Below are 24,627 nucleotides of genomic sequence, written 5' to 3'. Positions count from 1 at the left end.
ACACCTGATGAAGGCTGGAGGGTATAAAAAATAACATCTAGAATCACTTCCCCTGCGTCATATAAAACCGACGTGAGAGTTTCGAATTGAAATGGGTTCGTTTTTCGCTTGCGAAGGGGACACGAGCATTGGCGCACCAACAGACAGACATATGCATGCAAGCTTCCTGCTGATACCTTTAACAATTAAACATCAACTAGCTTATAATTTACATTTAATTACACGCCACAACTATATAAAGTAATAACAATATCTAGTACGACCCTTTGCATTTGATCAGGTTATTATTTTGTTTTAGATATGCGTTTGTTGAGTAATACACCTATGTATGTATGTATGTATGTATGATGTATGATGTATGATGTATGTATTGTATGTATGTATGTATGTATGTATGTTTATGTATGTATGTATGTATGTATGTATGTATGTATGTACGTACGTACGTACGTACGTACGTACCTATTATAAGGTGTGTATATATACACACATTTACAGATGCAGTTCAGTTTTGTTCTGGAAAAAAGAAATACTGATATCATATTCCTAGTCAGTCAACAAGTGAAGAACCTGTTGACCTAGAGAAAGCCTTTGACAGAGGTTACTCATTTGGGGATCTAGTAATTATTGATGAAGCTAGGAGTATAATAATTGCTTATGTGAGCCATACAATCCATATACAGGTGTATTGTCAGCAATATGAGAAATAGCGATGAGTACAGTGATGACTTTAGTGTCTAGGTAGGATACCATCAGTGCTTAGTCTCTTTCTATTTATCAAAGACCTCCAGGGGAGTTTAAGATTAGGTGTCTACAGGAATTCTTATTTGCTCATGTCTCTTTTTTATGGCTGAAGCTGGAGTAAGACTGGGAAAACATTACAGGTGTGAAAGCAAAGCATGGAATCAAAGGGCCTCATTACCTTGGTAAACATTCAAATCTTAGTAAATCAGAAAACATACAAGACCCTTCGTCCATCTGGATAATTACCTTGTTTCATATGTAAAAAAAGGAATGGGTGGAAAGTTGATATAGTGTACCCAGTGCAAACTGTGTATGTGCAAGAGATACAAGGAATTATGGTAGGTTGACAAAGTGGACATTGTATGTAGCAGGTGTGCTGGAGCAATAAACTTTAAGTGAACATGAGAAATGATGCCTTCAAAAGCCCAGGAAGATTTCTAGATGTAATAGAGAGCTTTTGTTATCTAGGTGATCAAAACAGTATTGGTGGAAGTTGTTCTCAAAGTGTAGTAGCCAATGTAAAATCTGAGTAGAGAAAGTCCATGGATTTATTACTTCTGTCATAAGCATAAAGTTTTTCTCTCAGTGTGAAAAGCTGACCTTATGATGCTTTTTTCAACTTGAAATGCTCCATGATCGTGAGACATGAGCCTTGAATGTGGAGGACCTGAAAAGACTAGAAATAGATATAAAGCATTCATGCTCCACTGGATATGCAATGTTAGTGTGCAAAACTGATGGAATACAAATGTGTTGAGGGAACAACTGGCCAAGAATTAAATGTAGTATACATTAGTTTGGGTATGTGATATGTATGGATGAAGACAGTTGTTGTATAGAAAGTAATGATCACTCACAGTAGATGAAACCTGTGTGAGAGAAAGACATGGGATGAGGATGCTGGCACTCATGGAAGAGATGACAAACCAAGTTGATTAGTGATATGCAGCACTCAACATGATTTACCTTCCTATGATTGCACATCATGGCTAAGGCTCTCAAAGCGTAATATATATATATATGTACACTATGCACCTGAGTCTCCACCATCTATCCAGAGAACTGAGTTCCCCCTCCAAGCCACTTCCATTCTCCTCATTCTAACAATTGACAATCCCTACCTCACCCTTGTTAATATCCATCTTAAACTCTCATCTTCATTTGTAACTTCTGGATCGCTGCCACTTCCTATTGATACTCATTCCTCATTTTTGTCATCCATGACTACATTCCTTTCCTTGTTGGTTTCCAATTTTCACATTCACTTCACTCACAACCTCAGCTCCACTTCTGTCATCCTGTCCTCACATCTCACTCGCAATCTCTAATTCTACATCCAGTATCCTATCCCCTCAGTCTCCTCCACTTGCAACCTGAGTTCTATCCCTCATCACTCTATCACACATCCCTCTATCATTTCCCAATATACTACATTTTTCTGCTCTTGTAAGAAACTGATATAGAACCTGCTTCTATGCACCATACCATTGCCATCTCTGTACTGCTGATCACCACTCTTCTCCTCCATACTATTCTCAGTCAGTCTTCATTCCTCATTCTCAACTGCACCCCACTCATACTGGTTCCCTCCGCCCTTCTTCACCCTTCTCTACATTTACCTTCTATATACTACTCACCTCATTCACCTCATCTTTATATCCACCTCACTCTCCTTTCACACTCTTACAGCCTTATCTGCAAACCTTCATTATTCTCCTCTATCCTTCTCTCTTCCATTTATCTCTTGGACATGTTACCATGCATGTATGTTCTGTTACCTTGTCATCACCATTTTTACCTCTTGAGTCCCATTCCAGTCCTTCCCACCCATTGATGCAAAATAAATAGTTGCCACACATCTTTCTGCCACCCTCCACAGTGATACTTTAACATCTCAACTCCTTGCTTAAAGCATCCACCCTATCTCTTATCTTCCCCATTAGTTGAATAGCTCTTCAGTCTTGCAAGTTACAAAGGAACTTCATTAGAGTTGATGTTATGAAAATAGCGCCAAGTCAACTCTGTAAAGTGGTTGGCATTAGGAAAGGTATACAGAAAGCATGCTAAAACTGACTTTTAAGCAAGATGTGGTTGTCTGGCCTGCAGGGCCTTGTTAAAATGTATTGTCCATGCTAGCATGGAAAGCAGACACAAGATGATAGTGGCAGTGGAAGTGGCAGCAATGATGATTATCATCCTCTCTATGATGATAGTGCATGTCTGTTTTGAGGAAGATATATACATATTAAGAATCCATATGTCAGAAAAAAATAAGCTCACTTATATTTGTTAATAGTCAAAATGTACTGTATTATAGATCCATTACAGCTAATCTTACCACTTGGTTTTACTCTGGGAATTAAAATGGATATTAGATAACAGCACAATTAAAAAATTCTCTGTGCTCTTGAGATCTGGTAGGTATGGAAAAAATATCTGTTTTGAGGAAGGTAAAAAAGAAATTTATAATGTAATGCAATTTATGAAGTTTTGCAAAATGTAGGTAAAACATTATGAAAAGCCTGCACCAACAAATTTTCATAAATTCCTTTTTTTAAAACACCTATATTGTGGTATTTCAGTTTGACATTAAACTTCCCTTATTTTATTACAATTCTATCATTATCAGCAGTCCCAATTTACAAAAATGTAATATTTCATCATACATATTTTTATTTTATTTTATTTAATGATAGTAGGTCTGGAACTTATGTAGGCTTATATTCAATGTTGCCTTTTATTCTGCATCCTTTTCCTGAAACTGTGTGTCTTGCTAATTAAATTTTGCCAGCATCTTCAAAAGTTAAATGGTAGTCTGATGAAATTCTTGGATACAAGTATTTTTTATATAGATGTGTATTTTCTAATATATTGGTTAGGATTTGAAAATTTGTATTGGACATTTCTTTCAGTGTAAAAGATTGCAATACTAATAGAATTCATTTAAAATTTTCTCATTTTTTACGCATCACTTTATATTTAATGCAACTTGGAATATTAATTGCCAATGTAACAGCAAAAAATAAAATATCTTTATGCAAGTATTTACGTAAATAATCTGATTTCCTTTTATACAGATCCACCTAAAACAATAGAAATCAAGGCTGATGAACCCTTTCTTGAAGGTGACAAAGGCATTTTGCATTGTAAGGCAATAAATGAATATCCAGAAAAGTACAGCTACAGGTGGGATCCAAGTAACAAAACCTCACAAAATTTCACATTTCCTCAACTCAATCGAACACACAATAATGAGGTTTACACTTGTTATGCTTCTAACAAGTGCAGTAAAAGAGAATTACATAAAAGACATTGGATCAATGTAGAATGTAAGTTGAAAGCTTAAAATTCTATTACAAACCTGTAAAATAATTTATTTATATTCATTACATTTCATCTTTGTTAATATCTTCACATAGTTGTTTTCTTTGTTTTTCTAAAATAAATTGTTTAATAAAAATACAAATTGTAGGTTGTAAAATTTATTTCAACCTATCAACTTTTAAACAGTATACAGCGGTACATTATTTACATTTGACGGATATTTGTCCTCATCTTGCTTGTCTTGTTAACACAATGTTTTGGCTGATATACCCTCATTTCGCCTGGAATTGAACTCGGAATCTGCGCGCACTTAACCACTGTGCCATAAGCCCGTGGGCAGTTATGGAGTGAATTTTTGGGCTTATAAATCTAATATTTTCCTACCCTTCCTTAATACCATTTTGCATATGCTACTTATTGGATTAAGAACAGAACAAGGAGATAAGCCCTGCTTTCCCAGGAATTACTGGGTACATCAGCTAATATATATATAGATAGATAAAACATAATAGCTTCCCTTGAACCATTTAGTTTCATTTTGGTTGACAAACAAATGAATTAACTCTCTCTTTTATATATATAGATACATATAAATAAATTTTGCATTTTAAATGCCTTTGGTGAAAATTTTCAGGGTGCATAAAAGGACAATTTGTGAACTACATAGCGATTTACTGGAATATTCAAATATACACAGAAAATATATTTTGTTTACTATGTATATGTGTGTGTGTGCATGCATGCATTAAAAATATTCATTTATTTTAAAATTCAATATTACTAATAATAATAATCATGAATAATGATTTATACTTTGTAAGAGGAACATTATTTACTGAATAAAATGAAATAAAATTAAAGTGAAAGAGAAATAAAGTTTATGTTCATGTTTGTATATGTGTGTGCGCATGTCTATGCTCATATTTATATATACGCACGCACACACACACACAGACGCACATACACAGGTACAGATATACATACACACAATAATTATGGATGCCAATGGTTTATAAGTCAACTTAAAGGGTAAAGACCCCCTTCGGTCATGAATGACCATGGGATTGCACCTAGAAAGTTACCCTCCTAGACACAAGTCCGGGCGAGGTTGTTTATGGAAGACCAGCAGTCGCCCATGCATACCAGCCTCCCCTCTCCACGCCACCAGTGTTATCCAAGGAAAACAAGGTCGATACAGCTTGGCACCTGTGACGTCGCAACTCATTTCTACCTGAGTGAACTGAAGCACGTGAAATAAAGTGCCTTGCTCAAGAACACAATACGCAGCCCGGTCCGTTTAATATTTCTGGAAATATTTATTTGTCAAATTAAAAGAAAGCAAAAGATTGAGGTCCAGGAATAATTCCAAAAACCATCAAAGAATTGTCTGAAACATCCAAACCAAGAACTTCAGAGACTTCATTATCCTCCCCTCTGAGGAGTGAATATTTTGGATTATCTTTTAATCCCCGGATTTTAATAACTTCCGATGTTTCCTCTTCAATATGTCGAGGTATTTCGTAAATATTGTTTCTTGTATCTGTTATATAAACACATTCACCAATTATGGTCAGACGAGGTCTTGAAATATAACATTCCAGAACATAAAACCTTCCTCCTCCTATTCTTATCCTCCTCACCAAAGACTTTTCTCTGAACCATTCCACAAAACACAAAACTTCCCCCCCTCCAGACCCCTCCTCCTTCATCTCCCTCCTCACAACAACAACATCACCAAAAGATGTGACTCCCACATCATCCAACACCCCTTCATCTCCCTCCAACCTTCCCCATCTCCTCATCTTCCCACCACACACTTCATCTTTACATTTCCCATCTTCAAAATCAACCACATCCACATAATAAGGGTCAAAGATGTCGGGGTCTTTGCAATAATAGTAATCCTTGTTGCTTCTCCATATTCTTTGGTATTTCTTGTCTCCCTTTTCTTGAGTTATGTCTCTAATATCGTGACCACCACACACGAGTTGATTGTCGTTGTATTTATAAATCCTGTTGTAGTATTTCTCAGTTCTGATGGTTTTTAAACGACGGAGATCCCTATCGAAGACCCTCATTTCTCTCCCAAAGGCGACAATGAAACATTCCTCTGTCCACCGACATATGTCCAGTGGTGTTCGTTGTTGTTGTTCATGTTGAAGTATGTCCACTGTTGTTGTTGTTGTTCTGATTAATGTGACACTTTCTCGAAACATCAACACACTCACATTCTCATCTAACTTAATTAGTTTACTGTTCAGTCCCTAATGTCCCTCAAATCATAATCAACAGGTTCCTCGAATGCAGGAATGGAAAAAGGGACCATTGCTGTCCTATATGGAAGTCTCCTCACTGATATTTCATCAATTCCTGAATTATTAATCTCCGCTATGTAATTACCACATCTCACCTTTAATCTACCTTTACCAATTATTTCACCTGATTTACCTCTTCTTCTTCCTCCTCCATCTCCATCTCCTCCTCTGTATTCCAATTTATTAATTAATTCATTACTGAATATTTCCTTGTTCGTTTCAGATGTAATGGAAGGGAAACGAAGACCAGAATCAAGATTTAATGACGACACAGATTCCAGAATGTTCACTTGGTCCCCATCAATCTTTATGCAATGACATTCAATCAATTCATTATGTACACACCAGTAAATACCCGCCACTTTTCTCCATATTACACCATAAGGGATGAGACTCGACCAAACTTGAGATGTCTGCAAATCTTCTCCATTCAGTTGAAATATTTCTTTCCTTTTAGGAACCGTGGCCATTATGTGTGATTCTTGTGTAAAACACAACCACCAACTAACTTGCAACACATTTCTGTGACGTAGCAACTGGCCGTCTTCATCGAATATTTTAACATTTCCATTATTGGCTTTTTCACACACAACTGTCTTTCCTTCCTCAGAGACATCAAAATCTTTTACTTGAACAGGACATTCGTCTGTTTGTAAACGAGCAACCGGGAAGCTGTCTCGATTCACCATAAACAACCCTTCAACATACAATTCATTCCTTCTCCTCCTGGGGCTTCCAACAAACCTTGGTCCTTTACAGTCTATACTGGAGAATTCTACTTCATCTTTATAAATCCTTTCATTTAAAAATATTCTCTTGTATTCCCCATTCTGGGTCAAACACAAAATATTTCGATATTCGGATGAAACAAAACATTTCTCCCAATAACCATAAATGTACAAAAAACTGTCATCAATTGTCATCCTGTCAACATCACCAATATAATCCCCTATGTAGTGTCTGACTGAATGTAAATATTGACCACCACTGTTGAAGAAAATGATGAATCTTTCGTTGAAGACAATGATGACATCTTCATCAGTAACTTTAATATCCAGGATTATATCAGAATAACTTCCATCTCTCCTCTCCCTATTAATGGTTCAGGTATGTCTATTTTTTTTATTTCCTTCACACTCGAATGTATTTCATCAATATCAACAAAATGCAAATGTCTTCCATCTTCCCATTCACTCAAAACCAGTTGATTATTTGATAAAGAAGCCACACATTCATATTTATTTCTCGTTTGGTAAATTACCATCGACAATGGAAATTCCACTTTTAATGTCCACAGTTGGCATTTATTATAATCATAACGATCCCAGTTCGTAATGACCAGTGTGTTTGACTGCCATCGAGACATTTTAATACTATCATAAACATTCACTTTGATTGAATCCATAAGGTGACCATCCAATGTGAATATCTTAATGTTTCTATTCCTCTCGTCCCATCCTGCAATCAGATTATTTTCAGTAAGAACCAAAGATCTAATCCCGCTGGTCCTTTGTCTCCCAAATGTTTAGGGGGAGGAATATGTCTGGCTTTATCAGAAACTGTCAGGTCCTGTAGATATAAAGTGGAAGACAACATTTCACTGAGAGAAATGTGTCTGGAAAATACATCCACCAGGTCGATATAATAATTAAGTTGATTATTAGTAACGAGATCATTAACCAACAAATTCTGATCGTTTATGGCAAACATACGGCTTCTGTCTATCAGATAAACAGACGTTTGGTCAATAGATCCACCTTGGAGACTGAGGGGACGTTTCACTTGGGACATTAAAACACTGGGAACCATCTGACGACCTCCACGACCACCACCACCTATTCTAGTGTTGTACTGAAAAGCTTTTCCCCTAGTAACAATTAATAGCTTTTCTGTTTTCTTGTCTATTGATAATGATTTTACAAACACAGGGATATTAATTGTCTTAATTACTTCAACTTGATTATAATAATTGATGGCTAAAATGTCTAAATGTGATGGTTTATCACAATAACAAACAATTTCACATTCACCCATCTTACACACCTGTACATAAGGCTGCCTTAATGATACACTTCTCACTCTCTTTGATAGGTTTCCGATGACCCTTAATTGTTTCTGTAGGGGTAATGTGACCCCTATATGATTAGAATCCCATCGACATATATTTGTGGCTGTAGACGGCAGAGATAATCTGGACACAATGTCTCCTTCCTCAGAAATATACAACAAGCAATCATGGTTGATGTCAGAAACCACCAACTGTCCATTGGACAGATTACATATTTCACCAATGACAAGTTTTTGGTCATTCTCCTTTTCTTTGAGACGTAGATTTAGATTTCTGATATAAGGATTTTTAATGGGTAAACGACAGCCAGACGACCAGTCTTGATACTTGTAAAGAAGAACCCTGTTGAGTTGAGTGTCCGGGACATAAAGAGTTCCTTGGAAAACAGCAATGTGAGGGTGAACAGGGAAAGGCAGTTCCCACTGCCATTTCATTTCTCCATATAGATCGTAACATCTGAGAATAGAGTTTCTCCTGAAGAGGACATAGAAATAAACATTATCAGAGTAGATGTGATGAGGGTGGCCATAGAATGGAAGGTATTTTTGAAAAAGTTCTTCACCACATGTGGAATAAAATACCATTTTATTTTCGTTTCCATCTACGACTACAAAATTAATTGGAGTTGCAGCAATGCTGACATTATGATGTCCCAGAGAAATTCTTTCTGCAATGTCAACTTTATCTTCGTTGATCAAGAGGATATGGACCTCGCTTTTGTTTTCAGTGGTGGTCACAGCTAGACACTTATTTGATACAATATGACATATTTTCATGTAACCAGTTTGCACCTTTATTAAAGGGCCTTTTCTTAGTTCAGGACAGGTGATATACTGAAATCCTTTCATTTCACAATAAAATACCAGGAATCTGTTTGCGTTTATTCTACAACAGAAAGAAGGAAGCTCAAGGAAAACTGAATTATTTTGGCTAATTATTTCCCCGTTATCAGTGAATAATTTAGCTTTCTTGTTTTTGTAAATTATTAATATAGAAGATGTAGACATAGGTAGAATATTTGTAATGTTGTAGCAATCCTCAATATCAATATAGTCTTTTAAACTGGGGGTATGTAGCTGGTGGTTGTATGACAGTTTGGGCCAAAAGTCTTTATTCATTTGAATACCATGTGGTTTGCCGCAATAATCTGTTACCAAAATGGTACCTTTACCAACAGAAATAGAGCGGCATTTCCTGCCAATGTCCCTCCTTGTCACACCACCTTTAGCTGAAATCCTATAAATTATTTGTCCCTGGAGGACATAGAAATAATTTTGGTAGAGAGAGATTTTACTTGGGAGGTGCAGAGAATGGGTCTCTACCTCCCATAACTGTTGGCCATCCAGTTTGTAACAGATTACTCTGTTGATGCTGGCGAATGTAGTTACAAGTATATTCTGGACCCCTACAGCAATATCTGTAGGGGTTTCTTTGGTAATAAATTGATAGTTAATGGTATTATCCTCCCAATCAAATTGGTAAACTATCTTACCAAACATTTCTACACCTATAAGTGTAGAATCTTCCAAGTAACTCACCATATGTAACCCCAACTGTATCCTTTTGATCTTGAAGGTTTTGGGGCTGATAATAAGAATCATTTCATGGAAGGGGAGGGTTGCCAGAACCATGTCTTCACTGATTCTTGTGAAACTGGTCACAGAAGATGGACAATGGACATCAATTCTGTCACTGTCTCTTGTTACTAAACTTATTATCTTGCAATTGTGGGAATATGTCATCACTCCCTCCTCTATGATGACAATATTGGATATTATTGGGATTTCTTCAAATTCTTCTCCAGATTCCTCAATGTTTGCTTCTCTAGTCACAACTGGCTGAAGAGGCCGAAATTTTGTGATTATTTTTGGTGCTTCAATGGTTTTGTGTTTGTCTTGTAGAATATTTCTTTGTATATAGTGTTCCAGGAACAATTCTAGTTTTCCAAAAATTATAAATTCTTGATTGTAATCGTTTTTTTTAATGTCTTTCGTCAGAATTTCTATTCTCTGTGTAAAATGTTTTAGAAAAGTATTTTCATCCATTCCTACTCTTTTTAAAAAAGTACATATTTCTTTCCGAGAATTTATCAACAAATCAATTTTGTTCTCATAGGCATTGAATCTTGTATAAAATATGTGTTTGTCAAAAATATTTCGTCTTCCCATTATTTCCCAGTTTTTAGGGTCTCCTTTATGTCTTTTATGTTTTGTTGTTGGCTGAGATGAAGCTCGTTTCTCGGACATTTCTCTCCCTGAACCGTCGTCTCTCACATATTTACACCTTTGATGGTCAACTCCTTCTTCATCCCATTTTGGTGTTGAGTAACTCAAAGCCAATTTCTGAGGGATAAGTTTCCTTAAAGTATTTTCAGTCTGGTCTTCCATAGTGAATCTGTAAAGAAATATAAGGAAAACATTTAGCTTTGTGAAAATATTGAAGTTTCAGGGAGATGATGTTTGCTTCATCATTTGAAAAAAACAAAAAAACATTTATGTATTTCTGTCAGTGAATTAATCTTGTCTAATTAATATTTAAACAACTTATTACAATGTATTCTAAGATGTATTAATAAGTTTCATTAATTATATGGAGTCTAAATATTAGAAATAATTATTTTTACTGGAAATGATATTTGCTCTCAACATCACAAAGAAATAGTCATGTGTGGCTTAGATTTATTTAACGATAATTAGTCAAAGAGATTCCCCTGCTCTAAAAGCACTCAATAACGAGACACATTAAGCTGTAGAGAAAATTAACTTTAATTGGTGTACAAGCTATATTATGTCCCAACACACAGCAATCATATTCAAACTTCGTTAACATGGAACAATTAGCAAAACATAGACTTTATTAGGTTTCATAGACATTTGTCAGATACAAGTATTACTAATGATGCGACAGTCATGGTTGGCTTGGTTTCCATCATATTTACCTGGATTCACAGATACGAATAAAGCTGGAGATGAAACTGTTCTTAACCTGACAAATGCTGTAAATCTCTCGACATTTCAATATAATCCACACAATTATTTTTTTTTTTTTTTTATTTATTAAATTTGGCTCAAAAGCAAATAGCAAGGCCATGTAGGGGGACATGGAGTTAAGTACAGGGTGGTGTTCATGTGAAGAGTTCAGGCCACTTGAGGTCCAGGGAGGCTTTGAACAAAGCGGTCGTCGGCATCTTCACCATCTCTTCTGGCAGCTTGTTCCACGGATCCGCAACCCGGACGGAGAAAGCTCCTCTCCTTCGATTGAGACGAAATCATCGCAGGTAGAGCTTTTCGGAATGACCCCGCAGCCGACGCTCTGGAGCAGGAGTGAAGAACAGCTCTTTCGAGAGGTTACACTTTCCGCTTATGATGTTGTGGGCAAGAATGAGATCACCACGGCGGCGGCGTTTATCAAGAGAATAAAGGTCGAGCGTCCTCAGCCTTTCTTCGTAGGACAAATTTTTGAGACCATGAACCATGCGGGTAGCCAGCTTCTGGACTCTTTCGAGATGCTGTATGTCTTTGAGGAGATAAGGAGAAGAGGCTTGAATCCCATACTCCAATATGGGTCTCACCAGCGTGACATAGAGTGGTAGGAATATGGCTGCTGTGAGCATTCCGAATGACCGTCGAACCAAGAACAGAATTCCGCGTGCTTTGTTGGCAGCATGGACGCACTGGGCTGAAGGCGAAAAGGAGGAATCCACCAAGATACCCAGGTCCTTTACCTGATGGGTCCTCTCCAGCAGCAGACGACCCGGCTCAAAATCAAGTTAAGTTGCAGGAGTAGAGCCGACAGGCAGATGACAGCACTTTGACACGTTCAGACACAGGTCCCAATCGTTAGACCACTTCCAAATTTGGTGGAGGCATCGACGAAGATCCTTGATATTACCGCGAGGAGCGACCAGTTTGATATCGTCGGCAAATAGTAGGGTGTGTTGCGTGAGGTCGTCGGGCAAGTAATTTATGAAGACTAAGAACAACAAGGGCCGAAGCACTGAACCTTGAGGCACGCCACTGCTCGCACTGGAGACGTCGAACCGCGAGCCATTAACTTGGACTTCGAAGGAGCGATCTGAGAGGAAGGCACCAACCCATCGTACAATATCCGGATGGAAACTATATGCTTGAAGCTTGACAAGTAATAGGCGGTGGTTTACCGAGTCAAAAGCTTTGGCAAAGTCCAATAAAACGATGTCAACAGCATCACTATCATCGAGGATGCGCGTCACCAATTCTTCCATTACTAGCAAGTTGGTCAAGCATGATCTCTTCGGCACGAAGCCGTGTTGGGAATCAGAGATAGAGGCTGTGTTTAGGAGGTGGAGCATCATACTTCTCTTAAGGATGGTTTCGAACATCTTGCTGATTATTGATGTAAGGGAAACCGGTCGGTAGTTAAGCGGGTCTTCGCGGCTCCCTTTCTTGAAAATTGGGCAGATTATCGCTGTTCTCCAGTCTGCAGGTATAACACCCGTTGCCAATGACATATTGAATAGTCGTGTTAAGGGCTCGCAGATGACCGGGGCCAACGCTTTGATAACCCGTGGGTGTATGCCGTCAGGGCCGTGACCCTTGTTGACATTGAGGCCTTGAATAACACGTTTGACTTCGTCCCGCGTGATGACCAATCGAAGCATTGGAGGTACCGATCTAACAAATGGAGGGGGTTCACGACCATCATCTTGTTTGAAAATAGTTGAAAAAGCCTCGGCAAATAACTGACTCTGTTGATAAGGGTCCTCAATCGATACGCCTGTTGAGTCTACCAACGTTGCAATCTGGTTGTTCAAGCGGGAATTCCGCTGGACATGGGCAAAGAAGGTTTTTGGATTGCTACTGGCATTTGCCGCGATTTTGTATTCATAACTGCAGCGTTCTTTCTTTTCAATTTTCACGGCTCGGTCTCATTGAGTTTTGTACACCTCAAAAGCTGCAGTCGAATCCAGATTTTTGAATTCAGCCCAAGCAATATCTCTGAGTCGACGTTCTCGTTTAACCTTCTTCGTCACCCAGGGCTTGTGTTTCTTCCTCTTGGGAAGCCCAACGGGAACTGCCTGGTCAGTCAAACAGATTACATATGCTTTGAGGGATGACCATAGTTCGTCAACTGAGGACAACGTCATCAGGGATCGCCAGTCCAGAAGTGCGGAAGCCTCAGTTAGGATTTCAAGATTAATTGCAGAGAAGACTCTACGTGGCAGCGAAGTAGTCGTGGGCGTAGAAAAAGTTGTGTGCATGACGAACTTCAGGACCGCATGATCACTCTTTGCAAGAGGGGCGCACACAGATACGTCTGACACTGATCTTGGATAGCGGGAGAATACCAGATCTAGCATAGATGGCTGCTGCCCAGACCGATGCCTTGTCGGATATTCAACATGTTGCGATAGAAAACAATCTTCAGCCACGTCAAGAAGGGCCTGGCCGAACCGGGAAGATGTTGTACAAATTGATGCGGGCCAAACGATCGTGGGAGCGTTGAAGTCTCCTAGTACCAAACAGTCATGTGAAGCTGAAACGAATCATACACATCATTGATTAACACGGAAAGCTTATCCAAAAATGGGCTTTCATATAATCACACTGATAGACAGCATGTTGAGAGGATCGTTATTATTTGTTGCTGATTGAGATCATAAAGATTGGTTAATGAATAAGCCCAATTAATGAAAGGTAGGTTCATCTTAATTATCTTTAATATAAGGGACAATGTTTGGGTAGCAATGAGAAAGATGTGTTTGTATGAAAAAGGGGTTTGGCAGGTGAAGTGTGTTTTGTTTTGTGTTAGGTGAGGAGTTATAACTTGGTGTAGTGTATTATAAAGTATTGGGGGTTTAATGAGGTGGATTAGGAAATATTGGTGGGGTGTTTAATGACATTCTGGTGACCCATCATCATCAGAATGATCCTCCACCCCTCCTTGGTCTATGAAATAATGACTGTTACTCTATTGACCCCAGGAGGAATGAAAAATAAAAGAGACCTTCTTCAGGATACGCATACATATATATGTATATATGAAAAGGAGTGGTTGAGTGTAGGGAAGAGACCCAGGTAGGTCCAGTAACATCCCTAGTTTCATTGGAAGAATGGTGAAGAGAAGAGATTTACTGCCAATCTTTGTCACAGCAGTAAGATAGTAGAGTAAAAAGAAGAAGAGAGAGTGATTGAGAGATGAAAGATAGAGGTGGGGGTGATAGGGGCATGGCATATATATATATACAAATCAAAATCAAAATCCAAGTCGATGAACAACAATGGAAATTGTAGCTGTGATACCAGTGCTGGTGGCATGTAAAAATCACCATCCGATCATGGCCGTTGCCAGCCTCGCCTGGCCCCCGTGCCGGTGGCATGTAAAAAGCACCCACTACACTCACGGAGTGGTTGGCATTAGGAAGGGCATCCAGCCATAGAAACTTTGCCAGATCAGACTGGGCCTGGTGCAGCCTTCTGGCTTCCCAGACCCCAGTTGAACCGTCCAACCGATGCTAGCATGGAAAGCGGACACTAAATGATAATAATGATATATATATATATATATGTATATATACACATATATATACCTTCACATACCTATGTATAAATATTTGTGTCTATGTATGTTTATAGCTATGAATCAATGAACGACAAAAGAACAAGAGTTACATAGACACCTTCATTAGCTTCCAGCTGTTTCTGCTACAGGAAGCAGTGAACTCGAGCTGAGTGTGTGTGCACGTAGGTGTCTGTGCATTTGTTTATGTTTGCAATCTCTTTTAAGTTGCTCCAAGCAGAAACATCTGTCAACCAATCACCCCCGCCTTGGAAGACATGGGAAATAAGAACTTTTCCAAAATGGTTTTGGGTGAGCAATAGGAAGGCTGTCTGTCTGTAAAACAAGGCTACAATAATATATTCACCTAACCCATGCTAGCATACAAAATCAGATGTGCAATCAAACATAAGTAAACCAATGTTTATTCATTCATATACTCTTATGCACGCATAAACACATACACACACGTGTATGTGTGCATCTGGTGTTAAGAAGATCATCCAGCTGTAGAAATCTTGCCAAATCTTTCATTAGAGCTCAGCAATGTCCTCTGGTTCACTGCTTCCTCGTCAACTGTCCTACCCATGCCAGTTAGGGAAAATGGATGTCAAAACCTTTATAATGCATCAGATGATGTATTTTCTTTTCTGTATTTTCCCTCTCATAATTTTGTTTTGTTTCTTGCCAGGTTCTTGTGAGTTCCACTCAGTCAAGTCTATGACTACACTCGATGAAGGTCACCAATCTTCAGCTGGTTTCAAGCAAGAGAATACTTCCCCAAGTTTTTCAAACATGAACAGCACAATGGTGGGATATGTTTTCTGGTGGAACACTGCAAACAAACGACTCTGTTTGTGTGACGTGACATTTGTTTATAATTCGCAGCAGATGTCAAGACAAGGAGACGTGAGCAGACATATGCACACACACACACACACACACACACATGCATACACATACATGTACAAATGTAGATATGCATACATGAATATACACACACATGTATATACCATAGGATTTATCAGTTCCATGTACGAAACCCATTCACAAGGCTTGAGTCAACCTGGAACATTAGAAGAAGTTAATTCTTTTAGGTGCTGCAAAGTGGGACTGAACCTGAGACCACAAGGTTCTGAAGTGAATTTCTTAACCATACAGCCATGCCCCCAAATTTTTTTGGTAATATTTTGAAGATAATAATAATAACATTAATAATCCTTTCTACAATAGGCATACGGCCTGAAATTTTGGGTGTGGGCACTAATTGATTACATCACCCCCCAGCCCCTAACTGGTTCTTATTTTATCAATCCCAAAAGGACGAGGGGCAAAATCAACCTTGGTGGAATTTGAACTCAAAATATAAACTTGGAAGAAATGATGCAAAGTATTTTGTCTGGCATTTTGTAACAATTCTGCTTGTTCATCACATTAATAATAATAATAAGAAGAAGAAGAAGAAGAATATCAATAACTATAACAATAACAACATCAATAATAATAATATTAGCAGCAGCAGCAAAAACAACAACAACAACAGCAATGATTTCTTTTATGTTTTTTTTAATATAATAAAAATGATTTCAAGTTTTGGCACAAGGCCAGCAAGTTCAAGGAAGGGTCCAGTCTATTACACTGACCCCAGTACTCAACTAGTACTTAATTTATCGATCCCAAAAGGATGAAAGGCTAAGTCAACCTTGGTGGAATTTGAACTCAGAATGTAAAGATGGACAAAATGCCGCTCAACATTTTGCTTTGCATCCTCACAATTCTGCCAGCTCGTCACAGTAATTATAATAATAATGATAATAATAATAATAAGAAGAAGAAGAATAAGAATAAGGAGAAGAATACTCTCTTACTATAGGCACAAGGCCTGAAATTTGGGGTGAGGGGACTAGTAAATTATATCGCCTCCAGTGCATAGCTGGAACTTATTGAATTGACCCCAAAAGAATGAAAGCCATAGTTGACCTTGGTGGAATTTGAACTCAGAATATAGTGGCAGATGAGTCATAATAATAATAATAATAATAATAATAATAATGGCTTCTAATTTTAACAGAAAGCCAGCTTGTTCTGGAGAGCAGGTAAATTGATTACATCGACCCCAGAACTCAAAAGGTACTTATTTTATTGACCCCGAAAGGATGAAGGTTGATGTCTGCAAAATTTGCGCGGAGAACGTAAAGGCAAACAAATAGCTGCCTAGCATTTTGCCCAGCATGCTAACGATTCTGCCAGCTCACCACCCAAATAATAGTAATAGTAATTAATAATAATAATAGTAATTAATAATAATGATAACAACCCTTCCTTTCCTATTTTATATCCTTCATATGTCCTTCTCTTCTTTTACTTTCATCTCTCTCTCTTTCTCTCTCTCTTTCTCTCATTCCCTCTCTCCTTTTCAATATCAACTTCAACATTTTATTTCCCTTTTACATAAACATGTATATATTATGTGTGTGTGTGTTTATATAGTGTACATGTATATACTCTCTCTTTTACTCTTTTACTTGTTTCAGTCATTTGATTGCAGCCATGCTGGAGCACCGCCTTTAGTCGAGCAAATCGACCCTGGGACTTATTCTTTGTATGCCTAGTACTTATTCTATCAGTCTATTTTGCTGAACCACTATGTGACGGGGACGTAAACACACCAGCATCGGTTGTCAAGCAATGCTAGGAGGACAAACACAGACACACAAACATACACATACACACATACATATATATACATATATATATATATACAACGGGCTTCTTTGAGTTTCCGCCTACCAAATCGACACATAAGGCTTTGGTCGGCCCGAGGCTATAGTAGAAGACACTTGCTAAAGATGCCACGCAGTGGAACTGAACCCGGAACCATGTGGGTGGTAAGCAAGCTACTTACCATACAGCCACTCCAGCACCTGTATGTATATATATATTCTTTTATTCTTATACTTGTTTCAGTCATTTGACTGTGGCCATACTGGAGCACCACCTTTAGTCGAGCAAATCGACCCCGGGACTTATTCTTTGTAAGCCTAGTACTTATTCTATTGGTGTCTTTTGCTGAACAACTAAGTTATAGGGATGTAAACACACCAACATCGGTTGTCAAGCAATGTTAGTGGGACAAAAATAAAGACACAGTTACGAACCTATTTGATTTCCTATCTTAAATTTCTGTAAAATTGTTTTACAAACTTTGAATTTTCCATGAAACATAAAATCTAAAACTTTTTGTCATTAAATATAATTTACATTTTCTTTCTTTAGAATTTATCAAATATTTTTGAGATTGTTCAAAAAAATATAAACTTTCTCTTCTTGTAAAAGTATTTGAAATCCTGGACACATTTTTTATAGTTTATAAAATGGTTGGAGGAAATTAGCACAAACGTGAAGAGTGTGTGTATATATGTATGTATACAAGTGTGTATCTCTCTCTCTCTCACTTTATATATATATATATATATATTCTTTCCATCATTTAATCATTATTACTTACTGTTTAATTAAAATATCAACCCCATTTCCTAATTTAGCTGATCCACAAATAGATTCGGTTAAAATATTTACCGGACTTAAAAAGAAATGCTGGTGCTAATACGATCAGTTAAATACATAAAGGCAATGCTCCAGCATGGCCATGGTTCAATAACTAAAGGAGTAAAACACATCAGCCTCACATTAAATACATAACTTGAAATCTTTCTACTTCACCATGACCACCACCACCATTTAGTCTGTTAACCTATCTCTATAAATGACACACCCTCTCTTCAATTATTATTCATGTCTTTCTCATCCACAAATCTACACTTTAAAGAAAAAAACCATCACTATTCTATTCCTCAACCAAGCTGATAATTCCACAGAAATCTCCAAGAATATTTCTAAATTTACCAAATTATAACATAGACTATTCCTTCAAATACAATATTTAAATGTAATTTATAAAAATATATCAAAACTATAATCTTTTTTAATTTAATAGGATGTTTAACTTTTATAATGTCAGAATACAATTTATAAAGTTGAAATATTAAAATTATTTTTATAAAAATTATATTTGAAATGTAACAAATATATTTGTTTAAAATCAATTAAAATTATGGCTTCTGTTGATGAAAGTTGATTCTTATCTAGTCACCCTATAGTCAGACATTCTAGCCATGACCTCACCAATGTGTTATTATCTAATATGTTTTTAAGGGCATTTTTGGGGGACTTTGTTGTTGGTTTGTAATAGAGTTTATATTAAATGCAGACAATGTGAAATATTTCCCAGAAGCCATCCATCTAATAAATAATATCGAAGATGGTGAGAAAACATATTTAATGCATTGCACATTAAAATGTTGATGTAGGATAAAGATGTGCTGAGAGAGAAAATTTTGATTTTTATTATGCTAGTGTCAATAATTAAAATGCCAATCTGAGGTGGTGGTCTGATGGAATTATATATTTGACAATATTCCTTGTATTATTTAACCCTTTCGCTACTTTATTTATTTTGAGATGATCTGTGTTTCTTTTAATTACTTTGGATATAACAAAGAATTTAGTAAAATAAATTCGTTATTATTAATTTAGAGTTAGGAACATAAATTGTGACTAAGTTTTGGTGGAAGATTTTAATTTAAAACTTATGAAAATAAGACATTTATACTCAGAGCCAGTTTCAGCTGGGTTGCTAATGAAAGGGTTAATGTGGTTCTTTGTGATCTGAGTTCAAACCCTTGTTGCCGCCCTGGGTTTCAGACTTAATCTATAACCTTTTTCAACACCATCACCTGGCCCTTTTAGCAGAGGATTGCTCTGATGTATATTAGGTCTCTTGTTTTGAGAATGTCTTTCTTCCATTTCCCACTCTTGAAGACCCTGGAAATATAAAGGGCCATCGGCAAGGCCCTTCTCCCTTGACTAAACTTTGAAAAACATTAAATTTACTAAAAACAATTTAACATCCATAAAATTGATTTACAAATTTTAAATTTCACTTGAGAATTAGAAATCTACAGGAAACAACTTAAAATGCTGTATCCTTAGATGAACATTTCCATTTCCTTAATTTCCATCAAATAGTTTTGACCTTGTCATAACCAAACTATTCTTTATATTATATTCTGGAAATGAAATGTTTTGCTTATAATGTAACTCTGTGAAATGTTTGAACAGTTTCTAGTATGAAAAATACTGCCTGAAAATAAAACAATTTTCAACATAACAGCATAATTATGTTTGAAATAGTTGTAAGGAATATTTCACACTGCAAATGTGTTAATGAAGTTGTTAATGAAGATAATTATCATAAAAGTACTTACTTGAGTCAATAATTGCGTTTGAATTTCAGCCTCAAGTCTTTCTGTCTGTGAGTTCAGTTGAAAGAACTGGCAAAAATGTGATGATCCCTACTGATGAGGCTTATTTATAAATAGCAGGAAGAAGTGGGCGTTAACGCCTCGTGTGTGGGTGTGTAGTGTGAAATTTGCACACAAGCTGTTATGTATTTGATCACGTAGACAAATGATAAAGCCTAGACATGTCCTACATGTGTGTCTCTATATTATGTCTATATATATATATACTCGTATGTATGGATGTGTGTGTGCTAGGTTCCCACTACAGGGAAAAAGAGATAAATACTTGCAAACACACACACACACACACACACATATATAAATGTATATACAATTATTTCTGTGTGCATAGATAGATGCGTATTTACATATATATATAAATATAATACATACACATATATATATAATATATTTAGTATGTGTGTGTGTGTATTGTATCTGCCTCCAGTCTAGTGATTAAGCAACTGCTATAATTAACAGTATTACTAATTACGACATACAAAGCAAATACACTGAGAAACTATTTATATATATATATATATATATATATGATGGGCTTCTTTCAGTTTCCATCTACTAAATCCACTCACAAGTCTTTGCTCGGCCCAAAGACACTTGCCCAAGGTGCCATGCAATGGGACTGAACCCACAACCATGTGGTTGGGAAGCAAGCTTCTTACTACAAATGCACTCCTGCCTATATATATATATGCAGACGTGTGTGTGTGTGCATACTTACATATACATAGATAGTCACACACACACACACATGTACTGAAGAGCCTTGTGGTTTGCTAGAAGCCTTGTCATTGGAGACTGACAGCTTCTTACAATGTAGAAAGGCAAAAGTCATCTTTTTATATTTCGGGAAATATGTAAATGTTACTTAACTGACCCTTTCCACATTGGAAGGGGCTCTCCATCTTCATCATTTTATTAGTTTCATATGTGTGCGTGTGTGTTCAGCTTCATTTATATATCATCATCATCATCATCATCTTCATCATCACTGTACATATTTGTTTTGTCCACTTGTATGGATTGGAGGGTCAGCGGTTCTCTCCCAGATGGGTCTCAGGATGTCATTTAGCCTTTAATATTTATTTTGGTTTTCGTTTCTATGGTGTGTTGTCCTTCCTAACATCAACTGTCTTACAGTGTCCTTGGTGCCTTCTTGTTCTGGATCCAGCCCAGGAGGGGATTAGAAGTGAGAAAGAGCGAGATATAAGGCATCTCAATAAATGATGAGAGTGAATGGTTGATGTCAATATCAAATGGACATTGGTGGGAGCGAGTGTATGGGGTACATGTACATCTGATGAGCTCCCATATATGTGGACCCCAAACAGTACCAGAAGACTGATGTGCATGAGAGGGGTGTTGGGTGGGGGTGATATATGTCTCTTGGCTCTCTTGTTACAATGGAATTGATGTAGAGGGAGCCATCGGAAAGATCCAGTGCTATCGTTAGTCACATCAATATGAGAGAAGAGGAGAGGGGCAGAAATGGAGATGAATAGGGGTATGTGATTGGAGAGGGGAGTGGTAGAAGGGGTAGTAGACCACTGATGGGGTGGGGGTATCTATATATGTGTATAAATTACAGTGCGAAGAGTCAAAATCAAAATCAAACCAAATCAATTCATAAATCAGAAAGCAGAACCAAATTGAGGTCGATCAACATCAGTGGCACATAAAAGCACCATCCGTTCGTGTCCGTTGCCAGCCTCGCCTGGCCCCCGTGTCAGTGGCACGTAAAAGCACCATCCGTTCGTGTCCGTTGCCAGCCAAGCCTGGCCCCCGTGTCAGTGGCACGTAAAAGCACCATCCGTTCGTGTCCGTTGCCAGCCTCGCCTGGCCCCCCGTGCCGGTGACACGTAAAAGCACCATCCGTTTCGTGGCCGTTTGCCAGCTCTGTCTGGCCCCCGTGTTGGTGGCATGTAAAAGCACCATCCGTTCGTGTCCGTTGCCAGCTTCACCTGGCCCCCGTGCCGGTGACACGTAAAAGCACCATCCGTTTCGTGGCCATTTGCCAGCTCTGTCTGGCCCCCGTGTTGGTGGCACGTAAAAGCACCATCTGTTCGTGTCCGTTGCCAGCCTCGCCTGGCCCCTGTGCCGGTGACGCGTAAAAGCACCATCCGTTTCGTGGCCGTTTGCCAGCTCTGTCTGGCCCCCGTGTTGGTGGCATGTGAAAGCACCATCCGTTCGTGTCCGTTGCCAGCCTTGCCTGGCCCCCGTGCCGGTGACACGTAAAAGCACCATCCGTTCATGGCCGTTTGCCAGCTCTGTCTGGCACCTGTGCGGGTGGCATGTAAAAAGCACCCACTACACTCACGGAGTGGTTGGCGTTAGGAAGGGCATCCAGCTGTAGAAACACTGCCAGATCTGACTGGGCCTGATGAAGCCTTCCAGCTTCACAGACCCCAGTTGAACCGTCCAACCCATGCTAGCATGGAAAACGGACGCTAAATGATGATGATGATGATGATGATGATGATGATGATGATGATACATGCATACATTGTTCAATTTATTGTTTTGTTTTTTCATTTCAGATTTATATTTATATGTATGTATCTATATATATAAATATATATATTGTGCCCATGCTGGGGCACTGCCCTGAAACGTTTTAAACACATGAATTGACCTCATTTAAAAAAAAATCTTGATATTTATTTTATTGATTTTTTTTTTGATGAACCACTGGGTTACAGGAATGTAAACACACACCAGTTGTCAAGCGATTGTGGGGAAGAAATACTCACAAATCTATGCATTTAGATGTATGTATACATATGATGGGCTTCTTTCAGTTTCCATCTACAAAATCCTCTCACAAAACTTTGGTGGGCGTGAGACTGTAGTAGAAGACACTTGCCCATGGTGGCACACTGTGGGACTGAAACCAGAACCATGTGGCTGGGAAGCAGACTTCTTACCACCAACCCACGTCTGCACCTAAGTACTCTCTCACACACACATATCTATATATATATATATATATATATGGCTGTATCGTCCTTTGCCTTTCCCATGGACAACATTGGTGACATGGAGAGCAGAGGCTGGAATGCATGGGCAACTGCTGGACTTGTACCTCAGAGGGGAACTTTCTAAGTGCAATCCCATGGTCATTCACGACCGGGAGGGAGCCTTTATACTTTTACCCCTTCCCTCCTTCTCTCTCTCTCTCACTCTTTCCCTCTTTCTCTCTCTCACTCACTCTCTCTCTCTCTCGTTCTCTCTCTCTCGGATTAGGATTCATGATCAAAAGCATTCCATCCATGACCGTCCCAAAATTTTACATCTATTTTCAACTGCACTGTCTAAGGGGTCTTTTGATATAAGACAAGGGTGTGATTAATGGCAAAATTGGCTGCTATTTCTTGTCTGTTGATTTACCACGTACATAGCCCCTCATTAGCTGAGAGTGTATGTTCTGTTTTGCTGATAAGAGAAGACTTTGGTCAACATTGTTAATCTAATCTGCTAAAACCAACAAAGAGAGAAGAGCAGTTTATCTGGAGATTATGTCATGCGTTGGTGACATTGCTCATGTGTTGCAAGGTTGCTTAGAGAGTGAGTTGGCGAGGGTGGGCATGGATGGCCCCATTGTCACTGCTTAACACAGGATGTAATGGAAACAAAGTCATTCCAAGAACATATTTCATTATCTGAAGTGGTATTTAAAGTGGTGTGTGTCACGTGGAGAGGTGTCTGATAAACAAGTGCAAGAAAACTGTATGTGTATGTATGTGTGTGTACATGTGTATGCATATATGTGGGTATATATGTGTATGGATAGATAGATATATATGTGAAGGTGTGTGTGTGTATATATACACACACACACACACACACACACACACATATATACATATATATACATATATAGATAGATGTATGTGTGTATATATGTGAAGGTGCATGGCTCAGTGGTTAGAGTGTTGAGCTTACGATCGTGAGGTTGTGAGCTCGAATCCTGGACTGTGCTGCGTGTTGTGTTCTTGAGCAAGACACTTTATTTCACGTTGCTCCAGTTCACTCAGCCTTAGAAATGAGTTGCAGTGTCACAGGTGGCAAGCTGTATCGGCCCCTTTGCCTTTCCCTTGGATAACACTGGTGGTGTAGAGTGGGGAGGCTGGTATGCATGGGCGACTGCTGGTCTTCCATAAACAACCTTGCCCGGACTTGTGCCTGGGAGGGTAACTTTCTAGGTGCAATCCCATGGTCAGTGTCGTGACTGAAGGGGTCTCTCAGATATATATATGCA

General features: G+C 38.2%; 1 long non-coding RNA gene across 1 annotated transcript in view; it reads left to right on the top strand.

The window, feature by feature from the left end:
* The window catches only part of LOC118761546, an 8,233-nt gene extending 4,202 nt beyond the window's left edge, over nucleotides 1–4,031 (top strand). Inside the window, exons 2-3 of the long non-coding RNA XR_004997459.1 lie at nucleotides 3,157–3,165; nucleotides 3,840–4,031. This is a non-coding gene — a long non-coding RNA (uncharacterized LOC118761546). The remainder of the gene's footprint in view (nucleotides 1–3,156; nucleotides 3,166–3,839) is intronic.
* Nucleotides 4,032–24,627: the final 20,596 nt, after the last annotated feature.

The sequence above is a fragment of the Octopus sinensis genome, unplaced genomic scaffold, assembly GCF_006345805.1.
Source record: "Octopus sinensis unplaced genomic scaffold, ASM634580v1 Contig14987, whole genome shotgun sequence".
Taxonomy (NCBI): domain Eukaryota; kingdom Metazoa; phylum Mollusca; class Cephalopoda; order Octopoda; family Octopodidae; genus Octopus; species Octopus sinensis.
The sequence above is the reverse complement of the archived record's forward strand: the minus strand, read 5'-3'. Positions and strand labels throughout refer to the sequence as shown.